The sequence below is a fragment of the Agelaius phoeniceus genome, chromosome 7 (assembly GCF_051311805.1).
Source record: "Agelaius phoeniceus isolate bAgePho1 chromosome 7, bAgePho1.hap1, whole genome shotgun sequence".
Lineage (NCBI taxonomy): Eukaryota > Metazoa > Chordata > Aves > Passeriformes > Icteridae > Agelaius > Agelaius phoeniceus.
Genome location: NC_135271.1, coordinates 19,380,223 through 19,404,939, shown reverse-complemented (window position 1 = coordinate 19,404,939; position 24,717 = coordinate 19,380,223). Strand labels below are relative to the sequence as shown.

The 24,717-nt window shown below is 37.5% G+C and overlaps 1 long non-coding RNA gene across 1 annotated transcript in view; it reads right to left on the bottom strand.

Moving 5' to 3' along the window:
* Nucleotides 1–24,717, bottom strand: part of LOC143694450 (uncharacterized) — a 43,548-nt gene that overhangs the window by 3,387 nt on the left and 15,444 nt on the right. Inside the window, exons 2-5 of the long non-coding RNA XR_013182934.1 lie at nt 19,012–19,129; nt 12,086–12,150; nt 7,925–8,184; nt 907–1,025 (exon numbers count right to left, since the gene is read on the bottom strand). This is a non-coding gene — a long non-coding RNA (uncharacterized LOC143694450). The remainder of the gene's footprint in view (nt 1–906; nt 1,026–7,924; nt 8,185–12,085; nt 12,151–19,011; nt 19,130–24,717) is intronic.

Genomic DNA, 24,717 nt, shown 5'->3' with positions numbered 1-24,717 from the left:
CTGAAATTACCACCTTTTCCTGGCTTTTGCGTTATGTTCTCAGGCCCACAATGAACTGAGAGATGTGATGTACTGAAATCATTACATGTACATCTGGCTTTAGGGCACAATAGGAGAGAACACAGGGGTACCCAGCAAAAATGGGTCCCTTGTTGCTAAGATTAGAGGGTTTTTATCACTGCTGCCTCATTGCCATCATCAGCAGGGTATTGCAGTGAATCTCCTTTTCTAGACCTAGTGTGATTTTGACCAGTGCATTATCTGCACTGTGTGATAATTACAGGTCCAAAATTACATTTCCTTGCATAAGAGAGATGTTTAAATTTAAAGGAGGATGCTGGCAGGCATTTCTGTATCACCATTTTTATACTCCATTTTTTAAACAAGGCAGTTCAAAGGACATACTAAAGATACATGAAATATCATCTAGTATGTTCTTTTGACTGCAGACAAAGGCCCAACAGACTTTTCCTCATGTGAAGTGTAAATAACTGTTTAAAAATTGAGAACAGGAAGATCCTCTCACTAACAAATGCATGGTGAGAACAACATGTTCTCATTTTAGTGATGACAGAAAATTCAGCAAGAAAGAATTTTCTTCTCCCCATTTGCTTTGATCTTGTCACTATATTTTTGCTAGCTCCCTTTCTTATCTGTAAATACTCAGCATGGTCATGTGATGGGAAATGACAATATTTTAGCCTCTCCAAGGATGTGTCAGTAAAATCCCAGCACTCTGCTTTGAGGCTCAGAGTGAATTCACCTGCAGATGAGCCTGAGTGCCTCTGAAGGCTGCACTGCCAAGGAGCTGTGAGCCCCAGGCACACCCAGCCTCGCAGAGCTGCGTCTGCCCTGCCAGAGCTCAGAGAGCAGGAGCTGAGCTCTCATGACAAGAGCCACTTTTACCTGTCAGTTCAGTGCAGGTCTCTGAGCACCCAGCCATCCTGGAAGTAAACTTGTTCAGGGCTCCCTTTTTAGCTGACACTGGATTATTCTCTTCTTTCCCGTAAGCCATACAGGAACATCTGCAAGAGAAAAGCTCCTTGAGACCTTCACTTCTCCTGTGAATTTGAACAGGGCCAAACATATTCTGATCTTTTATTGTTTAAATACTTATTTTATTTAGCTATCTTGCTTGCTTTGGGTCTATCTTGGCTCTGTTCTAAGAGCCAAGATGTCCTTTTCAGCAGCTAATTTAATTTTTATTATTTTGGTTTGTTTTTTAAATCTGTAGCAGTACCCATCAGCAAGTGCTCCCTTCATACACTGGCAGTTTAGCACAATAGCTATTCCAGACTAGCTACTCCCATTGAGAACACTCTTCCTCCAGAATAAAAATAGGTCTGTGGAGTTTTTTACTTAAATTGCTTTATTTCTGTTGGAAGAAAATATTTTAAACCATGAAGTACTTTTTTCTGGAATATGTACTCTGGCAGACACCCAAGCACAGTTGTCCCATCAGTAGCAAATGGGGAAGTAAAACAAAGCTCTCCAGCAGCCCAGGGAATATTTTGAATCTGTAAATCAGCATCTTCTAGTATTAGGTCCTTGTTTAATAATTTTGTGTCAAAAATTACTGTTGTCCACTTACCACATGCCTCCATACCTGGTATGGCCCACAATTCAGCAAAGAGTCACAAATATAGTTTTTCTAGGCAAAGACACTGAAGATATCTTGAAAGAATGAAAAAAAAAGGTGGTAGAGAAAGCTTATAAGCCTTCAAGAACTGTCTCACTCAAGATCTGTGTGAGTGGGTGAACGTGCATTTTGTAAACGCACAAAAGCACAGACATTGGCAATAAAACAAATGCTACAGACTAAACTCCATTTCTACCATGAAATACAGTAACTAAACTCCCCTCTAAGAAAATCAGCCAACCACCTTTTTTTAAAATTCTTTACAGAATTATAGTTTCCAAATATTAAGGAAATAGTGAAGGAAATAATTGTTTACTTTTACAACAAGTAGAAATTTTTCATTAAGAATTTGTTTTGTAAGGAAAAGGTTCATTATTTTGAAAAGGCTAGGATAAAATACAGAACAGAAAATCAAAATATTTTGTACATCCAAAATACAGAATGTGAAAAGCAAAACTGTGAAATGCTAAAATTTATCATATTTTTTTCTCTCTGGTCTTGTCATTTAGCCCAATATATGTCATATGCCATTTAGACCTATATATATAGGGTTTTTTCATCCCTAACATTTTCCTTTTGTCAACACACAGCATCATTTCAAGCACAGTGGATTAAATCTACTCTCATCACCAATTACTGGTGCAGAGCCCAGTTTTTAGTTCCCTGCCTTGCAGTGTGGCTCTCCCTGATAACAACACGGTCCTGTCTAGAACTCAGATCTGCTCTAACACAAACTCCAGCTGCCTCCTTCAGCTTCCAGAGGCTCTGCCTGGAGCTGCTTCCTGCCCTTCCTTCCTTCCAGCGGCCTGTTGGAGCTTTAGGAGCAGCCTGGAACAGCGGTGTTGAGTCAGCTCTGAGGCTCCTCTGTGCCTCCTGTAGTGCCCACAGGGATGGGGCAGCCACAGCTTCTCTTCCTAATATCTAATCTAAGGATTGGATATTTCTTCCTAATATCTAATCTAATCTTGCCTTCTCTCACTTTAAATACATTTCAAGAGATAACAGCACACTGACTTAATATCTTTAATATTATTTTGTATCTTCTTACCTTGAACAATAATCCTAGATTTAAAAAAAAAATAATATGCTATTCATATTTGGGGCAAAATAAGAAAGCTTCAGGTTTTTGTCATGTTTTCTGATGTCACTCAAAGCAGAGATGCTTTGGGCTTTGTCCTTTTAGTCAGTACATTCAAATCCTTAAAACATTCCAGGTTTATATTCAATTTGTGAGTCATGCTTTATATCTAAAACACTCATCTGTCTGCTCTTGGAAATGAGAGGAATTTGCCAAGATAATTTTTGCAGAAGAATTTTTTTTTGTCTTTTCAGACAATTTCAAACAATGTGGCTTGTCCATGACTCCAGACTTTCCTTCCCCCAGCCCAAGCTAATTAGATTACAAATATTTTTCTCCATCTGATCACAACAGCACTAAGATTTGTTCGTGTCTGTGATGCACAGGCTGCACGAGTCCAGTTCTGCTCCCAGCTGGACTGTGCCAGTATTCTCCTTGGAAAGGCCTGCACACAGCTGAAGTTTACCCCTGTTGTCCCAGTAACAAAACCACTCAGCCTGCTCACCAGGAGCTCGGCCCAGCTCTCATCCCTCCAAAGCAGCAGTGGCAGATTGCTGATTCATGCAGCTCCCTTGGGCACAAACCTCCACCAGGGCTCCCTTCCAAGGGAACCACTGCGCCGGCAGCCGGGGCAGCGACACCGCTGGGACCGCCACAAATCTGCATGCTGAGAAACCTGCAAATCTGCTTGTAAAGAAATCTGCATGCTGAGAAATCTGCATGCTGAGAAATCTGTATGCTGAGAAATCTGCATGCTGAGAAATCTGCAAATCTGCATGCTGAGAAATCGGCATGCTGAGAAACCTGCAAATCTGCATGTAAAGAAATCTGCATGCTCAGAAATCTGCATGATGAGAAATTTGCATGCTGAGAAACCTGCATGCTGAGAAATCTGCAAATCTGCATGCTGAGAAATCGGCATGCTGAGAAACCTGCAAATCTGCATGTAAAGAAATCTGCATGCTCAGAAATCTGCATGCTCAGAAATCTGAAATCTGCATGCTCACAAATCTGCAAATCTGCACACTCAGACATCTGCACACTCAGATGCCTGCAAATCTGCAGACTCCCAAATCTGCATGCTCAGAAACCTGCAAATCTGCACACTTAGAAATCTACACACTCAAAATCTGCACCCTCAGAAATCTGCACACTCAGGAATCTGCAAATCTGCATGCTCAGAAACCTACATGCCCTGAAACCTGCAAATCTGCATACTTAGAAATCTACACACTCAAAATCTGCACACTCAGAAATCTGCAAATCTGCATGCTCAGAAACCTGCACACTCAGAAACCTGCACACTCAGACATCTGCAAATCTGCATGCTCAGAAATCTGCACACTCAGAAATCTGCAAATCTCCACACTCAGAAACCTGCAAATCTGCATGCTCAGAAATCTGCAGGGTCACAAACCTGCAGGGTCACCTCTTTCCCCAGATCCTGATATTCAGTAACACCAAATCCTTTAGCTACCTGGTGGAACCCTGGATGCTGAGAATTTTGAGCTTTCTGTGCTGGGGGGTGCAGACTCACAGGAGAGCACCGCATTTGACCTTGGGCTGTAGAGAGGGGTTCCAAAATAGATTGATAGCATTGGGATTATGGGTGTGTAGTTGGTTAGAAGTGTGTAATATCACAGGGTGGGAAACTTAGAGTTTGGGGTTTTAGAATATAGTAATAAATATGAAGCAAGACAGAGGTTTTAGGGTGGAGACGGTTGTTCTTTACCTTCTTCTTCCTTCTTCTTCATGGGTTTGGGTGATATTTTGTAATTGGACAGAAAAGTCCACACTGCGGGCTTCAAGTGATCAGTTATTGGATTAAAAGAGAAGATAATTTAGGTGTCATTTCTTAATTGGATAGTTAAGCCTTAAAAGACCTTGTAGCAAGAGATAGGCATTTTATGCCTTGCTAATCAAAGACTTAATAAGGCTGTGAGGCTGTGACACTGATAAGAACAATAAGCACCTGAGTGTGAACATGAACCATCGTCTCCAGTGCCTTCAATCCTGACCCCAACAGAGGTAGAAAAAGTAAGAAGAGAACCCACACTGTGGACTGACATTCCTGCTTCTTGCCAGTGTTGGCCTGAGCCTCTGCAGTTATCTGTTTCCTCTTTCAGGTTCCTGAATAAATCCCCACACTCTCATGGTGGTGAACACAGGGCAAACGTATCTGAAGTGGAGAAGTTGGCAAATCACAGCCTGCTGCAAGAGAGAGTCCAAAAAGACACAAATTGGTATTCTGCCTGTTTCTTTAAATTCGTACAAAAAACCACTAACTGTTGGAAAGATATCTGACATACCATCTTTCAAATCCTAGTTTTACACAAGGGAAAATCTTCCCTTTCTTACTTATGTAATTGTTTTAAATCTGTTCATACAACACAGCCCTCTGGATAAATTTGTTCTCTCCTACAACTAAGTGCCCATTCTTGTTTGTCTGTATTTCTGCCCAGAATGATCAATGTCCAGCTGTGGACCCAGGAGTTCTAGGCTCAGCTTACAGCTTTCTTCATGTTACCTGCAGCATGGCTACTTCACACACCTTGCTGGCCCATTGCTGAGCATGCATGAAAAGCACATTGGAGAGGTTATGTACTCTGAACCACAAAAAACACGAGAGGGTCCCTCTGCTATAAATTGATATTAAAAAAATGAGAAGTTCTTTCCAACTTTTGCAATACAAATGGTGATCTTCCATCAGGTAGTTGCATGTTGAAGCCATGCACAGCACTCAAAGCAGAGTGAAGATGTCTTGTCTTCCTGAATAAAAATACAGCTGAATTTAACACTGGACTTTTCCAACCTAATGTATGGATAGTTCTTTTTTGTGAATTTATATGTGTGAAATTAAGACGGTAAAGACCATAAAAAAATATCTCACAGCCATCTGAAGTTTTCTCCAAAGCTAGATTTTCTCTTAGGAGTGATAATTCAGTTGCCTGTCATGCAATGCTGTGAATTTAGTCTTATATTAATTTTTTCCTTCTCACTGAGAGCAAAAGAGTGTGAACTTTGACCAGTCACTGTGAAATGCTCTGAACACTCTCCAATCCTTATAATTATTTCAGTTTCTTAAAATGTATTAACAACAATATTCAGAGGACACGTTACAATTTCAGCAATCCAAATTGAGTTTTTCACAAAGAGCAGGAGCTGCCCCGAGGGCAGAATGGTTCCTAAGCTGGAGATTTTCTAATTGCTTGTCTCAAAGTGATCAGGAGCAAAGGGTAAAAGGCCCAGGGGCTGAAGGAATTTCCTCCAAACAGATAACTGAGCTATTCCTCCTGGAAATGGTCTCACTGCCTACAAGGCAATGATACATTTTAGGTCATGTTAGAATTTTTCACTCTCCTCCTCCCACCCTCCATGACAGATAAGCATTCTGGGGTGAATCATGCTGCATGTAACATAATGAGTTATCACAGACAAGAAGCTGCAAATAAATGTTTTTCTTACATTGAGTTCATATGCATTTTCTTGGAAGGGTAAGAAAAGGAGTGCTTGATAATTGAATTACTGTGCTTCCTTACTGAAGTCACTTCCTGATAAGCAGCCAAACTAATTGGCTAAAATGAATGAGAGAGCTTGAATAACCCAGTCATGGCCAGTCACAACTGGTGCAGTATTATACTAAACCAACATATGTTGTGTACTTTTAAACAATATGTACCAGCCCAATAAAAAGATTATGAATTTCTTATAGCATTCATATTTCTACATTCAAAAAGGTAAAGTCGTTTATAAGAAACCACTGTCAAAGATCTTAACACTATCTTAAACCTCAACCTTTGTTTTTATTTTCTTTCCCAGAATCAAGTGCTCACATGAGCAGCTTTTACACTGTATTTTCATTAAAAAAGTTTTAAACCATCTGTTTATGAAAACCCCAAGAAACACAAACTTTCATCTGAAACTCACAATGAAATAAGCATAAGAATATTCCCATGGAAATTAAAGAGTTCTGTTATGCTATCTATAGACTATAAGTCTAAGCAGTACTGAATATATTTACAGAACCTTTTAATATACCTTAAATCAAGAGGAAATGCACGTTCCAAATATCCCAAAAAACTTTTTTGAGAGTTCTATTAAAGTCATTCCAGCTGTGTTATTGAAAGTAGCTCCAATGCTTAATGCAGTTCTTTCATGTCCTGCCACCATGTCAACGACCCTTTGTAATCAGTGCTTTTTCTTCTATAAGAAACCAAGCCATAGAAAGCAGCTTTCTTTGTTCCACTTTTCTAGTTACTACTTTCTCAATGTTATGACCTTAATTCAGAACATTTGGTTGCATTTGAAAAATGCTCATTTAATTTAGAGCAACAAGCTTGAAAACTTTCTGAGAAGTTCTGCTGACTAGAAATTGTTCTGTTTCTGCCTATTAGAGTTCTTAGCTACACAATTAGGACTGATAATTAATCTAATCCTTAAAAGTTGTCTATCCTTTACTGGCAGCACCCTTAAATTAACAACTTTTGTGCTGCTGGAATTCTAGAGTGGAAGTAATAAGATTTACAAATGTTCTTTACCAAACCTCCCACCCTCTTGGCCCTTTTCCTGCTAAAAATGTTTCAGTGGTTACCTGAGTGCCTTTAGCCCCAAAGTCTGAGCCTGATTACACAAATTAAACTTCTTTAAACTTACCTTTTCTGAACAAGTGACCAGACTTTGCCATGAAGTACTTGAAGAGGGTATCCACATGAGCAGAATGCTCCATGGAGGGGCTGTTTGTATTTGACACAGTACAGCAACAACATATTTCATTCTCATTGCAATCTGCAATGCTGGAAATCTTCACAGCGTAAATGTGGGGTTTTGTTAATGAAAACACAAACATGAGAGGGGCTCTCCATGGCATCAGGCTGCAGTGAAAACAACTAGGGGTCATTGGTCACAAAAGCCCCTAAATGATTAGGACTCAACAGTTTTTATACATATTATTGCCTACTAAACAAGTGTTTTCCAGAACTAAAAAACTGATATTCCATGAAGGAGCTGGTTTCACTAACATAAAAAATTTTATGCATAAAGCTCTTGGAAAACCTACAATATTCATGCTATTTGGTATAGTGGACCTGATATCAAACAGTGCATGGAAGCAAGCACAGGCACTGAGTTTGGTACTGGAAACTGAACCCTGGAAGAGGCAGCAGCACCCAAAGTGAAGTTATTAAGCCTTATCCTAAAATAGCACTTACTTTTGGTGATTACTCTGAAGGATGGAAAGGCTGTTCCAGCTTCTTTCATGGGCTGTGTCCTGGACCTGACCAGCTTGGTACTGGAAGCTGGAGGATTTGAATGTAGAAGTGTCTCTGCCTTTAGCACTAATTTCAGGTCATCCCCAGCTGCCCTGTTCTGGCTGTGCCTCAGGGGTTACGGTGAAAGCCTGTGGGCAGCTTGCAGTGGTTGGGGGATGGTGTCAATGGAGTTTTAGAGAGAGGATGACCCTGTTAGGGTGCTGCAAAGTAATAAAGCATATTTCAGAGAACATAAGGGAATGAACAAACCCACCAATAGATTTCATGTACAAACCTCTGTAGAAAGAATTTCCTTCCTAACCGCATGTGGAAGTCTTAATGATTTCACTGTGTATGAAACAGGATATAAAAAAACTCTACCAATGAAAACCAACATCCTGCATTAATGGCAGCCAAGGTGCACAGGGAATTCTAAACCATCAAAAGTTAAAATATTCTGCAACCAAGTTCATGCTTTAAAGCAGATGAGCACTTAACATCACTGCACGGAAAAATGATTACCCTTGAATTCATTATCTTCTCATCTAAATTTCAGACCACTCTAAGACACCTTCACAAACCTTATGAATTTAATTTACTAAGAATGCAAAGTAGATTTTAACATATAGAAAGTGCAGACTCTTTATGGCAAATTTTAAATGATTTTTCCATTCAGTTGAAAGTACAGGGTGTAAATTTCTGTTTATAGAATGCAGTTTAATCTATGACATCATGAATAGTCTAGTAACCACTCTGTCACACTGTGTACTGTGACTAAGAAAAAGGAACCAACCCAAAAATGACACAAACATCCAGTGGCAATTTTCAAAATTACACCTACATGTGATATCTGAATTACTCTGAGACCATTTCCATGAATATTATACACATATGCCTGAGCAAAACAATCATTGCAAGGTAATACTGTGAAATAAGTAATAATTACTAAGCATTTCTTGTACTTTCTCCTCTTTCCTTTACCCTCTTTCTTCCTGGGGCAAAAGTTCACAAACACAGGACTGTCCCATCTGTTTGCAAGATGACTGTTACCACTTACACGCTCAGCAACTTCAGTTTACAAATATTTGGCTGCACTAAGAGATGATGTGCTTTTCATTGTTCCATCTTTTTTCACCCAGACTGAACTCTCACACAAAACTCCACCTTAAGAGTGATAATTGGTGCTTGAACAAGTAGATTATTTAATATAATGATTTCTTTTTACTCTGCAATATTCAAAACTCCATAAAGGATCAGGACTAACTGCAGGAGCAATCTGGAGAGGCACTGCTGCTACACCGAAGGATTTACACTTTTAACAGAAAACAAACTTCCCCCAAACACCACCCTCTCTTAAAAAAAAAGAAAATAAAGAAATAAAAAACAGCCAGCACAGAGCTCTGATGCCCCACAGTAGCACAAAGCAACAGCACTGAGTGCTGAGAAGAGAGAAGAAACTCTCCTCAGTTGGAATGCTCAACCCTCAACACTTGGATTTTATGATGGACACTCTGAGTGAGGATGTATCACAGCATAAATTGCACATTCCTTTCACAGTTAGTGGAAACATTGTTTGTGGCCAAAATGATCACAGTGTGCATAAACACCAGGACATGAAACACACCAAAATACTTTCTTCTGTGTAGAATACCTCCTTCAGTGCAAACATAGATTGCTTTGGAATGTTCAGGGAAGTGTCTTTAAAAGGTTTGGTTCAAAGGTACTGATCAGTGGATTTTACCAACCAACATGTGAAAGGCCAGAGTTAGTGCCTTACATTAACCCTTTTATATTTACATGGCGATTCCAAAGGATTTAATTCTAAATATATGTACTGCTCAATATGTCATGAGACCCAAATTAAGCACGAACTGTTTCTGTCAAAGGATGACCAAGAATGTACCCATAGCACTGAGCAATGTCTGAAAAGTCTCTCCTTTGCTGTAACCTTGGGGATGAGCCTGTGAACATTCGTGAGCTCTTAGTAACTGTGGTAGTAAAGTTATCCCACAGAAAAATAGGGCTTTATGTGCCATATAAAGCTCTCAGCACATTTTTTGACAAAAGCCAGTAGGGTTTGCTAGATGGACTTTTTAGCAACTGAATTGTGGATTTTTAAAGACTTTAGGTGAATTGTTCCCTAGCCATAGGTCTAACTAAACAAAAGTCAAGGTGAATTTTCATTTGCTATCCTACTTAAAGAGGAAAATTTAATTTTATATGATGAAGACTGATCTTCCATCAACTGACAATTCCCAAGTCTTTCTTCAGAATTCATTTAGAAATATGCTTGATGTGAAATACTAAATCAACTGGAAGCCAGCTGTAAAGTGAAAGGGAAGCCAGGAATGCTGTGAAAAACACCATGGTTTCTAAACTCCAATTTCACCACTTGCTTTCACAGCAGAATTGTTATATTAAAAATATGCACTTCTCAAATGTTGGAATTTAACTTTGGGACTCATTTCTCTTTGTCAAAAGTGTTTTTATTTTGTGCAAACTTTGCCTGTTTGCTGAAGAAGAAATTTGCAAGACTTTTCCAGGAACCAGATGATTCTTATGTTTTTGAAAACTCAAAACTGCCCAAAATAGAATTCTTAGGGAAAAAAAAAATCTTTTTACTGATTCTCCTGAGTATTTATTAAGCAACAAATTCCACAGATCAATTTATTTTTCCTGATAAGAATAAAAGAAGAATTTATAATCTTAGTTGATCCAATTAATAAAGAGTAAGGGAAAGAAGAAGTAAGGTACAACAACAGAATTACAGGATCTCATGCACTGCCACCAAAGCATGTAATCCATTAATAAATGTGTTAATTTACTGTTTAAATAGTTACTATATATTTGGGGAGAACAGGACTCAGATGAGGAACCTGAGTGTTGGAGTAGCTAAAAGTGGCATCAAATGCTGAGAGAAAAGAGATTTGTTTAGAAAAACCCCGGTGGAAAACAAGAGATTTTGGACAGTTGGTCAGGAGCTGTGCTCTCAAATACACTCAAGAAAGCTAAAGTGGGTTGGTTATTTCTTGTATTGCTGTTTATGTTACCCATTGTCAGACATTTTGACGCACCAGAATGAGAAAATTGCTAACAATATTATCTCAAAAAAAATCTGAGAATTAATCACTGTGGGTTTGAATTATAATCACAGTGATTTCCTTTGAATCATTCACCAAAAAGACTGGGAATTCTATGACTGTTGTGATTTCTTCAGTCCTTTAATTTTTACAGCAGCAGCTCAATGCCCCACTGCATGAGTTGTGTATATCCAGGAGACTTTTCAAATAATCTCCAAGACAAGTTAAAATTATAAAATTTAAAGGCATTTATGTGCTGCTGAAAAGAAGAGAATTGTTTAAAAATAAGAAAAAGAAGGAAAGCAAAAATTTCACAGGTGACTCCTGCTCATGTTAGGTTGCTATAGATATATATAAGAGATTAATCTCACTTGGAATAGCAGACTTGAACCCTGAGGTTTTATTTTTATCATTTTTATAATTTTCAAGTCTTATAAATCAATGTAAGTTTTCAGTGAATAATCCTAAACAACAAAAACATCCATTCTTAAATAACAGAGAAAATATCTTTGAGAGAGAGCTGATGGAACAGGGGGAAAATAGAACATAAGAAACTTCATCAAAATCCAAGTACTGCAAATAGATTCCTACTGTGGTCTAATTTCTACACAGTGGGCAGGCAGGAGGGAGAGCTCCTAACTGGCAGCACCCTGGCTCAAACCACAGAGAGTGGTTTGCAAAATAGTCTTTACATCTGTTTTTCAAAGAGGTGTCCCACATTCTCCCTCTTCAAACCAGCCAGGACTCAGCTCTAACACCCTGATTGTCTCCTCCCTCCTGTTACCTGCTGAGAACCTTGTTCCACATCTACTGTTCTCCACAACCAAGCCTCCAGCCAAGCACTGAGTGGAACTCCTGCTACCACAGGGTGACTTCTGCTCCCAGTGCCAGCCAGCACCATGAGGGATGGCCAGAAGGGTGTGTGAAGATTGTTTCATGGCAGTAACATTAAAGAGCACAGAAAAGTCTCTCTCCTCTTCCTTACCCTCACATTGTAAGAAAAGCTTTAGAGTTGTATTTAAATGGTCAGGGTTGTACCCACCTGCACATGCACACACAGTGTTCAGGCAGCAGTGCCTTCCTGACAGCAGCTGAGGAAGCAGACTCCTAAAGAAAAAACAGAACATTCTGAAACAGATTTAGGTACAGATTTAGGTACAGGCTAAGAGCTTCCCAGTACGTTAAAATATCAGTTTATTATCCATAGGCTTGTTACACTTGGATATTAAACTAATGACATTAAATATGACTTTTTCCATTTTTTTTTTAAATTTTGGATTTTTTCTTAGACGCAACGAACTATACAATTAAGAATGCCGTTCCAGTACAATATTAAATTTTGCATAATTTGTATTAGACAAATATGGTCATACAAAGCCAGGCTAGAAGCCAGATTTGCTGAAATTCAGTTATTTTACATCAAACAATATTTAAATTGAAGTATTTTTCCTGCTTTATTAGAAAAACAAATTACAGTAGTATGGGGATTTTTCTTGTTTTTAAATCAAAGAAAATCCAGAGTTGTTCTAATTTTAAACATTTTTAAAGAGGTCACTACACTGTTGATTTTGATGCACAGAGGTAGAAATTCATTATCAGACCTTACATGTTCACATCACTTCTTCTGAAGAAGTGATAAAATACTCTGCTAAAATATTTCAAAATTTTTCACAATTAATTCCTATTCAATCATTTCTCTACAAGATTGACATAAAATGCCACAATAGCAAAGCCAGCTAAATTCAGCTTCCATAGAGGTAGAAGTTCTAACCTTCAGTTCATAATGCTTTGGTGCAACCTCCAGTAAGGAAGCAGGCAGGTTTTATGGTTTCAGATTAAAGCCTCTGAACTTCCCTACATCTGAAAGTTTTTACAGAAAAATATTTCAACATGAGCTGCTTTACAATGCTGGGTCACTCTCACATGTCTGCTAAAATTGAAATTAGAGATAACTGACAGTAAAGTCAGGATTGAATCCAGTGAAACTGTTCAAATGAATGAGGAGAGAGGTAACCCTCTGCACAAAGCCAAGTTTTGGGTGGCAGGTGTCCTAGTAACAAATATGAAAAGTTCCTGAATTCACCAGCAGAAGAAAGAAGGAATTTTTCTCCTTTGCTATAATGCCCTTGAAATGATATATTACCTGCATTAATGTTATAGTCTCCCCAATGTTCTTCCTAGTGAATTACTGTGGTCCCTCAATTTATTGCTCCAGAACTTTTTTGCCCTTAGTGCTGTGCAAGGAGAAAACAAAAAGAGAGCTCTTGCCCCAGAAGCTTTAATTACCATGGAGATGAAGTCTCTGCTGGAGGACAGTAAGCCTTAGGAAAATAAATTTATAGTCCTTCAAACCTGTGGTCACTTTCCTCCTTTAAAGAGCAGCAAGCATTTCTCTTTTCTTCCCCTACCCAGTGCTGTTGAATGCATCTCTGAAAATTCATATCTCTGCCTTGAATTTAACAATTTATAGCTCTGCTTCTTCATGTGGAATAACCAGAGAGCCTGCTTCTAAATTAAGAACTACTTCAATTATCTTATTGCTAGCTGCATGTTCGCAGCATTTAAATTAATGAGAAGAGCATTCATTAAAGATAGCTCAGGGACATGTCTGGGAATGCATAATGTGCAAGCTCCAGCTTTTGTCACAGTTACTGTACTAAGTAAAGAAAGTTCCACTTCAACCCCCATTCCTACACATTGTACCATTCACCCTTCTACACACCTTCTACGGAGTTAAGCAACATATTTCTTTTCTTTTGTGAGTCCTTTTTGTGCTCTAAACATTGATTGGTTTCATTTTAGGTAATTTCCTTTTACCAACTTGTGTAACTCTCAGACTAAAGTCTACCCAATTCAGCCTCCAGCAGGGCTGGGATTCTAATTTACAAATGAAGAATGGATTTTATAGAGGTAGACTGTAAGAACATTTCTTTAGGACATGCACTGCTATATCACTGTGGTTGGTTTTAAAGGAGTTCTCTGCAGTACACACTAGATAATGCTAAGTCCAAAAAAATGGAATTTTGCATATATATTTTAAATAAGTTTTGAGGCAGCAGATTTATTTTTGCTCCTTCTGACTTAGACCATGTGTTTTGGGGTTAAATGTTAACAAGGGTGGCTTAGGAAGAACAGAAATCCTGTGCAGCATTTTCTGGTGCTTATTCCCTGAAAGATAAACACCAGTGTCTTCTGACATGATACAGTCACTTTGCTTAGAAAGAAATATCATTACAGTAGTGACACTGTAACAGTAGTGACACTGTACAGTAGTGACACTGAACCTATAAATCATTTATAATCAGTGAGTTTCGCTATGGATGCTTTTAGAAAATACCATCATCATGGTAAAAGACAATTCACTAAATCAAATACACAGTGTGTGTTTCACCAAATCCAGGCTGTTAGACAGGTAGCCCTCAGTTATTTCTCAAGGAGGAGTGAAAGGCAATCTGTTTAATGCTCTGCATGGGGAGTCAGGCAGTCTGGATTCTGTTCCCAGCTCAGACCTACACCATTAGTCAAGTCACATCATTGCTCTGCTCTTCATCCCACATTCTTAAATGAGATAATAACATTTCTCTTATTATTTGGTCCCTTCCAAGTATAAGTTCACCATGACAGAAGCCCATTCCTACTATATATGTATGTCTGACTCCCCTGTGCCTTGGATTTTGTTGGGGTTTTCTACATGATTTCTTGTTTTACTAATGACAATGGAATTCATTGCAGTATTCATTTTTAAGGCTGAAACTTCCAATAAAGTCCCTAAAGCTGCCTAAATAAGAAAGAAATAGATACCCATAAAAACAGGTAAAAGAAAAAGGAGAGAATTCAAACTTAGAGAAAAATTTCCTTCTTATCAGCAAAATTACTCACTTTCTGTTGCAACTTGACAGCCCAAAGCATCAAAGAGGACAGTAAATCAGTGCAATTATGATTTGGTTCTTCAGAACAATGAGCAAACAGATTTACTTTCAAAATTTAAAATGTTTAAATAAACTACTGTTTTTTTTTTTTTTTCTTTTTCTGCACCTGCTTACCCTTTGTTTCTTATTTTGTTTTGGTTCTTTAGTTGTTTTTTCCTATTCTGCAGTGAGTTTTTCTTTTGCTAACAATAGCTCTCATTCAGGCCTCTTTTTTTAATCCCTTCATGATTACACATATTACAAACAAACACAAAGTTGTATTCACTCAAGAACACATTCTCAGAATTGTCTTCATCATCTGCTTTTCTCCAGAGCATGCCTACTTTTGCTTCATGTGAACCCTAGTAAAGCCTTCCTGCCTGCACTGAGAACCTGTAAAGAATTGAGGACCCCTCAGGACACATAGGAATCCTAATTCTGCTTGCAGTTAATGTATCTCCACTATGGATCCTGTCAGTAGCCTTAAGGAACATCAGACTGAGCACACAAAAAATACCGGTGTCTTCATGGGCTAACACTCCCAGTGGGAAATCTGATTAAAATTAGTGGAAGCTCCAATTAAGATATTTCATTAGAGCCTTGTTGAGGGGATTAGTAGAGGTGTATACATCAGCTCTTTTTACAGCTGACACACTGCCCACAAGCAAAGCCAAAGCAGTGGAGCAGCACCTGATCTGTATTCTGGGCCAGACACTGCCGTCAAGGATTAGCCCTGCAAGGCTTCAGCACAAAGCCACGCACACAGATTGTGGCTTTCAGGCAGGAAAAAGGGCTCATGTTGGTCCCTCTGTTGTGAGAACATTCACTCAGTTTCTCACACTGCACAAGCACACAGGCAAGTTTTATTTTTGGTGAAGAAAACAGGGTCAACCTTCACAACTGGGATTTTCAGGGTGCATTTGGCCTGACTTTAGTTTATATTTTACTGCTTGCTCTGCTGTCCTACTGAGCCAGAATCACAGAATCAGGAGGTTGGAAGTGACCTCTAAGATCATCGAGTCCAACCTGTGCCCTAACACCTCAACTAGGCTATAGCACCAAGTGCCATATCCAATCTTTTTATAAACTCATCCAGAGATGGTGATTCTACCACCTCCCTGGGAAGAGCATTACAGTACTTGAGTATTTTTTCAGTGAAAATTTTTTTCCTCCTATCCAACCTATACCTTCCCTGCTCTGTGACTGAACAAGGCTCCTGCCTCACAGGGCACAAAATTCTTGTCTTTAGGGACTACAGCTTGGAGCAGGGAAGATTTGACTTTTGTCCTCTCGTGCCAATTTAAGCACTGCTGATGTGACTTCACTGCCACACATAAAATATTAAATAGGAATCGAGATGAGATCAGCACATAAAATGATAAGATACAGCCCAGTGCAGGAAAAAGTGAACTGGCCTGCTAAAAACTGGTCTTAAATATAAGCACAACAAATTTTCTCTGTCCAATATCAATCTAGGAGAAGGAGGGTTTTGTCTATGAAGCACTGTTTCCTAACAGGATACTGTGTTTATCCCTTATTGCCCCTGCCTTTCCCTGGGATTTGCAGTTATAGCTTACTGTATAGTGTCTGTCTCACACTGGGAAAATTCAATCAGAAAGGAAAAAATGACAAAAGCTAAAATCAGCCACAAATCCAAAAACAATGGTTGCATAAAAATTGTTGGAATTTGTTTTCTGTAGCAATAAAATCATTAGCTTCTCTTCCAAAACTTTGAATACAAACCAAGAACCACAAAACCAGAGTACAATAAATACTTCAGAAGAAAAATCTAATTCTGGGGAAAAAGAATTCATTCTACCTAATGCAATGAAGACTTTGAGAGCAGCACATTTTCTAATAAACAGCTGTACCTCAGGATAACTCGGTGAACTCTAGTAGAGATTCCAAATTTAATGTCATTTTTAGACCATGACTGGTCTGGTCTAGTAAGTCTCCAGAGTGAGGAAACAGAGCATGAAAAGGCAAAGGAAGGAACTGTTCCTTCCACAGATTAAATTCTGTGTCTGCAACTAGAAAGAAGATTTAACTCTCTCCCCAGCTTCTGCATTGCCTTTTCACCTGCTCTACATTTAGATTTAAAAAAAAATAGGAACAAATGCCATGATATTTAAAAAATTAAAGAAACAAAAGATATCCATAAAACTTGGTCTGTTCTGTTTAGGAAGTTTCAGGCAGTAGGTACAGATTGGTTTAATGTTGCAGCACCACTCAGTTCTGCAAATTAACTTCTCTCTGCAATTCCAGTTTAAAATGTAAGTTTTTATCCATCATAAGAAAGTTGACAATATTATTTGAATTTAAACCTACATTATAAATTCTAAATAATTTCCTCAGCCTTCCTAATGAAGGAGAAGGTCATAATATCATCTAACATCATCATAAAATATAATTTGCTTTATAAATGATATTTTAATGGAAAAGTACACTATATTAATATTAATCATGCTGTGTTATTTTTAAGGCTGTAGAAAATGTAAAATATTTACCTCACTGATAGTAAACTGCTGCAATAAGCAGTTCTGAATGAAAACGATTTCCCTTTATTTTGGTCACAAGTCAAACAAAACCTGCATCTTCTTAAAGTTTTATTTACTTTGAATAATTCATTAATTTCAGGAAATTTTTTCTCAAATAGTAGGATTTTCACAATAGTAAAAATAAACACAAATGTTGCTATATTTTCACATATTTGGTTGGACCAAATATGCTTTTTTCCTAATCTTTAATGTGAAAAATTCCTTTAACATTGAAATGATGAAAATAGTCAAATGAACTTCTAGTAAGCCTAGAAAAATTACAATGTTAATATATAACTTAGAACAGTGGAAAGAAAGATTTTCTGAAACAAGAGTTCAAAGTAATTCTCCAGAGATCAACAGAATTTCATGGGGGAAATATTTCTTCCCTTGTTTTTAGCACACGATCTATACATGCTTTGGGCAATCTCAAAAACTACCCAGTGACAATAATTTATGCTAAAAGTACAAGTGGCATGGGAAACTCTCCTCTTTTTCTCTATGAAGTACAGAAATTATAAAAAGCAGTTTAAGAAGGGCAAAGCATATATGGGTGTGTGTTAGTGGAGAAAGATAGACTGAAGCAGGATGCAGAAAAACTTTGCTGGAGAAATAATTTGAAAAAGAAGTTTTGATTAGATTGATTCCCTTGGTATATTTAAAACTTAGTATAGTTAAAACTCATGCTTGTCCTGCTGAATCAATTGCAGCTGAGGTTAACATGATTTTAAGTCCAGATGTAATAAGAAATGCTAGAAACAGAGGAATACAAAATCCCAGAAAGTGACTGAAAAATCCTAATTTTGTGCAAGCCATTAAAGGCAGAGAATTGTTAAGACCACTGCAAGAGGGCTGTACAACTGAAATTGCAGGAAAGGAACTGGTACAAGAGGAAAATAAATCAAAGGCTAAACAAAACCTTTGCGTAGAAGAAAAAAAGAGAAATCAATCTAGAAGCTGTCAAGGAACTTGGAGAATGTAATGTACTGAATGAGGCAATGGCACAAGGAAACAAATGTGGAAAGAGATAAGAAAGTGATGATGAGAATGCAATAGGAAAAGCGTCGAAGAGTGACATAACTGATGAAGTAAAACAAGAAAACATGGGCAATAGGATGGGACATTTATCAGCTGGGAGATCATCAGGGAATGCTGCAGATCCTTTTCATAGCAAGAAGGAGCCTGCCCCAAAAGCAAAGATTTCCACAGGTTCTCATTTAAGTTCAGTCACATACCTTGCATGTGTTTGTCAAAATACCTGAGAAGTGGTGCTCTCCAATTACACAACAACTGTCACACCTTAATGGAAGTCTCTGTGTTCTGAATAAGTGATTCGTTATTTAGAAACAGAAATATTATCAAGGAGAAAAAGTTTAGGATCTAGTTTGGGATGAAGAGCTGCTACTGATGTTTTGTAAAGCCAGAACAAACCAAATAACATCAAGAACATGATAGTTTCTATGCTATTTAAACTATATGGAGTCAAGTCATTCCAATTTCAAGCTGAGGTAGGAAATACTCACTTTTGTTGCTGAAACGAGAGGGGTTTGCACATTGACACAAGTGACAGGTTTCTGTGTCCAGCTCCAGAATGTCCACAGTTCAGAGCAGCTTCTTCCTCACTTTCAACACAGTGGGCACCTAACAAAAGTTAGGAATCAGAAATTAAATGGTTTTTTCCTAATTTCTGACATTTGGCTTTCATTTTTTCATTTCTTCAAGATGTTTTTATTTTGTGGGAGGTTGTCCTTATGGCTAGAGTCTACTTTGAGAATTTAACTCTCAGGCAGAACTATGCCATGATCACTCTAGCCCTTGCACATGTAAGTTAGTACTAAAAGCAAGTCTCAATCTTTTTATCTCCTCAGAAATATATTGTAACTTTTTTACTTTGAGCTAAAAGGCTAATTTAGAGATGTGAAGACTTACTTCTGCTTGTTTTATTTCCAGTGAGATTAACTTTGACATGCATATGCAACCCCATAATCCCGTGTAATAGAGCTCCAGATTAGTCCTGAAGTTTTGTTAATACATATCATTTGTCATAAAATAAATACAATGGTGTTTTGGAAGGAGAAAGGCTACTGCTTGGCTTTGTTTAAAAGTCAGAAGTAATACCAGACAATTACAATTGTCTTTAAAGCAAGCAGAGTTCCTTCAGACAAGAGTTAAGAATAGTAGATGAAAAAGACAGTGGAATTGGAAGTCAGCAAAAAAGGCAGAGTAATGAAAAACATATTTAATTTGTAGAACAGCAAATTATTTCAAGCCACAGAAACCTTGTTTTTTAGAAATTAGTATTTTATACATTAAAAATGTATAACAATAGTACCATTCATTAAAATGGTTGGCTGAATTGAATTTCATAAAGTATTATATTATTTTCTTTTGGTACCCAGAATTATGCCTTGACATTGTCTTGACAACATGTGCAAATGATATGTTTGTTCAGGTTGTCTGGTTTACTGATGAAAACAACACAACCCATCACTTCCAACTCTGCAAGCACCCCAAGATCTGAAACTCCAGCTGGGTGCAGCCTCATGTCTTTCAGCACTAGTAAAGGTGCTGAAGATAAAAATGTTTTTCATAGAAATATCCCCAGTGTGTTCTGATTGCTAGCACTACAGATTCCAATAAAAATGACAAAATCTGAAGAACAACTATCAGCTGAGATTTGGCACTAGAATGAGCTACATTAAAACAAACTTCACATTTGCTCCACCCTACATTGCCTTGGATATACACAACACACACTGCTCTGTCTACCTGCATTATTTTATATATATATATATTCATGTATATATACACATGTATGTTTACACACATATATATATATATATATCAGCACAGGCCTACAGTGGAGAAGAGATAATGGGTAAATTTAAAGACCCGAGATGGGAAGTCAATTATTTTAAAAGTATAATTATTCTTATTCTCTGGTCTTTAATAGGTGTAGGAGCTCCCGGTATTAGATAGACATTGAAGCATTGGCATGAAATTAAGTTTCATAAAAATGCTTTTATTTTAAAGATATACTTTGTGTCCTTTACCAACTATTAAAAAAGCAAGCATTCTGCTGCATTTATTGTCATTTGTGCTAGAGAATAAATAGAAAAGCAGGTGGTACTGGTGAAGAGAAAGTCAAAGCTGAAAAATCTTAATAAAGATTCTTAGCAAAGGTATGTTTAAATAAAAAAGGGCTTAAAAACTTCATATCCACAGACTCATTTAAGTGCCAGGGCAATTTGCACCAAATGTACAATTGAATGTACAAAATCAACATGATGGGAAAGGTACTGAATAAGAGTAGATATAAAAAAATGAAATAATGTTCTCATATTCCTCCCACACACTTACATGGGGAAGCTGAACTGAAATTTCCCATAAAACCCCCCACATTATATTTGCAGGCTGAATCATAAAGACTTAATTGCATTACAATGAGTATAATAAATAAAATCCACATATTATCTAATTTCCTAGTAAGCCTCAGTGTGCAATAATGAAATAAAATGCTAAGACAAGCAAAGGAATCTGTAAGAACTCTAATTCCAAGATTCCCATTAGCAATTTCAGGGCCTTCTGCAGTGTATTGCCTCAGCAAGGACTCCTCCTGCTCTAACAGTAGCTGTGAGCTACAAAACATGTCTTTCTACACACCTCTTCCATCCTCAGAGCCTCACACCCTCAAAATAGGTTTTTTATGTCACAGTAAAATCATTATTTACAAACTTAAGGACATCTTCTAATCAGAACTTCTGCTGGCAAACCTTAAGGCCATTTTTGTTGGAATCAAGTAATCAGGGCACAACATACTAGTCACTATTGTGACTAGAGCCAAGCAACTTCGAACAAGGAATTATTAAAAAAATAATTTACTACCTACAAGAAACTTGGGGGATTTATTTTTCTGTAATGCATAACATAATACATTGCCTTGAGTTAAGTAGAACAATTAATTATTTTTGATTTCCAGCGGCATTGAAACCCTCTCTACATTTTCTAGGAAACAAATAAATTGCAAATATTTGGTCAGTTTTCCTCATGAAGAATGTATAGCAATTACTCTCCATATGAACTTCTAAAGGTAGTTTCCATCAAAAAATCAAGTTTTCTAATAACTGCTTTATGTCAACCACTTTGGTGATTCTAAGATTAGGACAAGGCTATCAGCAGCTCTGAGTTTTAAGCCATATGATATTAGCTTTTACAGCAGAAATATAATTTAGTTGTCTAGCTGGAAAGACAGAGCTGGGTCTTTTGAATGGCATCTGGTTGCAGAGATAATCTGCAATTTCATCTTCACTTTAGAAAAATAAGTACACTGTAATATTTCCTAGGTGTGTCCCACAGGGAAAACAGAGCAATAAAATACATTCTTTTCTTGTCCTTAGGTTTACATCTGAAAAAAACAGAAATGTTCTTGTAGTCATTGTCCCATTGTATCTCTGCTAGATCAGATAAAGTGGGCATGTTCTTTCTGCCTTTGAAGTTCCACCACTCATCTCAGTGATAGAGGGATTTGAGCTGTTTATTTAGACAGCCTCTAAACAAAGAGCTTGAAAGGCATTGTATTTAGTTTATGCAGTAATATCCACCTCTCATTTATAAGTACAAGATATCTTGTTCTATTATGAAAGTACATGAATTAATAGAATGATCACAATCATAAGATCTTTACCATTAGACGGCATTGTTTCTTATCAGCAGTTTTTTCCTGTCCCATGGGAACACTGTTTAAATTTAAACAACTAGCCATTGAATAACCATGGCAGGGGTTTTTAAGATACATTAGAATTCCTATTCTTCCTAAAGGCATTAAAATTTTGCTGAGACACAGCATCCTGGGGGAAAAAAAAATCTGATTTATTTTATTAAAGAAAAGGCAAAGTGGCTCAATAAGTTATCTAAGCCTGGTATCAGCTGATTCTCAAGGGTACTTAAAATTGTAACACAAGTCTGGCCAAAATGAATGTGTGGGAACTCACTCATTTAACAAATATAAGGAAATGAACTTCTTTGCTGTACACTTCCTACAGTTCCCCCTTTCTTTCTCAGTCCCATTTGAGTTTCCACCTTCTGCCTAAAGGGATTTTCCTATCTCTGCCACACATATTCTCTTGAAAATCCAATGATGGAAAAATTGCAGGGCTCACCCACCAGGTGTTGATGCTGTCAGGATGTGGAAAAAAATTATTGCACAGCCTGGTGAAGAAAAGTGGTGGAAACGTTCCTTGGGTAAAGTAAATTCAAATGTTCTGTCAAATCTACTTCTAAGAGTCTTTGTGTACACAAACTGAGCTCACAAAACCCTCACCAAACTCCATTTTTATGAAATAAAAACTTAGGTGAAAATCCTGAGTATTTAGAATGTCTCTGTTTCTGTTGTCTTAATTACACTCCAGGATTTGTTGTATTTAAGGCAAGTTTGTACACACTAATGGGAAATTTAAAAATTGGAAAGAAATTTATCAGTATAACTGCATATATACTGTCTCCTGATATGAAATATGTTAGGGATTATGTTTTTTCTCTTTAGTAACTTTTATTACTCTAACTTGAAATAGGTTTGTGCTCCCAAAGCACCTGAAATACTGAACTTTGATTACATGCATGTGAGTACCTTCCAAACATAACTCCCAATTGCTGTTGAAGGAGGGAAGAAGGGAGAGGAAATCTCCTCTGACAATTATAACATTAACCAATAAAAAAATTTAAAAATTGCAAATTGTAACCTACTTTGAAATGCTCAGGTAGTCAATAAACCATCCACAAAAGAAAAGAAAAATCTTGATAGAGTTTGAGATGATAGAAAATAGCAGCAGTTCCCAATTTTATTTACCTGTGTTTATTGTTATCAGAAGGATGACTGTGCTCATTAGAAGGAAACTAAAGCTGCCTCTCTGGGCTTGGTCCTCCTCTCACTTTGACTTGTGTGAGCAGAAATAAATGTATTCCACAGTCATGAAGTCTCCAAATCACACGTTCACCACACCTCAGACTAGAGATTCTATTTCAATGAAAAACAAGACTTCTCTTGGTTAATAATTACATAGACATCTCAGGAAAGGGAGTGTTGGGGGGGGTAGGAGGAAATTGGGTTTTCCTCCCTTTTCCTTTGATATATTGGAAAATAATACATGATTTGTTACCAAGGACTACCTATTGTCTCCATTAGTAAAGCAATTTACAGTACTAAATGAGCACCTGTAGACTGTAACATAAAAGAAGAAACCTCAGAGACACACTTCAGCAACATGATATCCTGAACATGTGTGAATGTGTGTTAGGGGAGAAGCCACTGCCTAAGCATTCCTAGACCATTCAAGAAGCCTTTTCTCTGAGGTATTAACAAGCCTAACTGTTCTTAAATATGAATATAAAAGCACTGCCCTGCTCCAAGCACCAATCATGGTCACAGCAGTGCACACTGAACCCAAAGGCACCACGATTTCTGGTTCTGTGTGTCTGAGCTGTGCCGGTCACAGGACAGACGTGGTAGCCCATTTGTGTCACTGCACAGCCCCGGTGACTGGACACTGCTGGGGCTCTCCACTGGCTTTGCACAATGCACTGCCTGTGTTATTTTGATTTCTTTTCACCTTTCACAGTTTTACGTGGAATACAAGCCTAATGACCCCCTCCACCCGAGCCAGGTATTTCCTGGTAATTAATTAATGGCAGTTAAGGGATTTTAGATTTTCTGTTGGCACTCAACTTAATGAATTATCCACCATCAGGAAATACCCTCCCTACTTGTCCTATCTGCCAAATCACTAATTAAGCATCTAATGCTGAAAAGCAAACAACATTTTTATGTTGTTAGTTTCATGCATTTCAATTAAATTAATCAATCAAATCTTGTAGTGCCTAAAATCTGAACAATAGACAATTTGTACTGTGTAGCAGTGACCACTTTTATTGGTGGAAACAGACTATAAAATAATATAAAAATATAAATGACGCAATAGAAGAGATGGGTAACTCTGCCTACAATGCCTGCCTTTATTAAATTAACTATTCACTACGGGTATGTATAATATATTCATAAATATTACTTATATCCAACTTCTCACAATAATCTAACAGCTGAATATAAATGCTAAAAGGCCAAAAATTTAACTGAAAATATTAATGTGTTTGATTTTTATTTGCTGAATATAAAGAAAGATGTAAAGAAAATGAGAGAGAAGAGAGAAAGGAGGGAAGAAAGGAGAGGAGGAGTG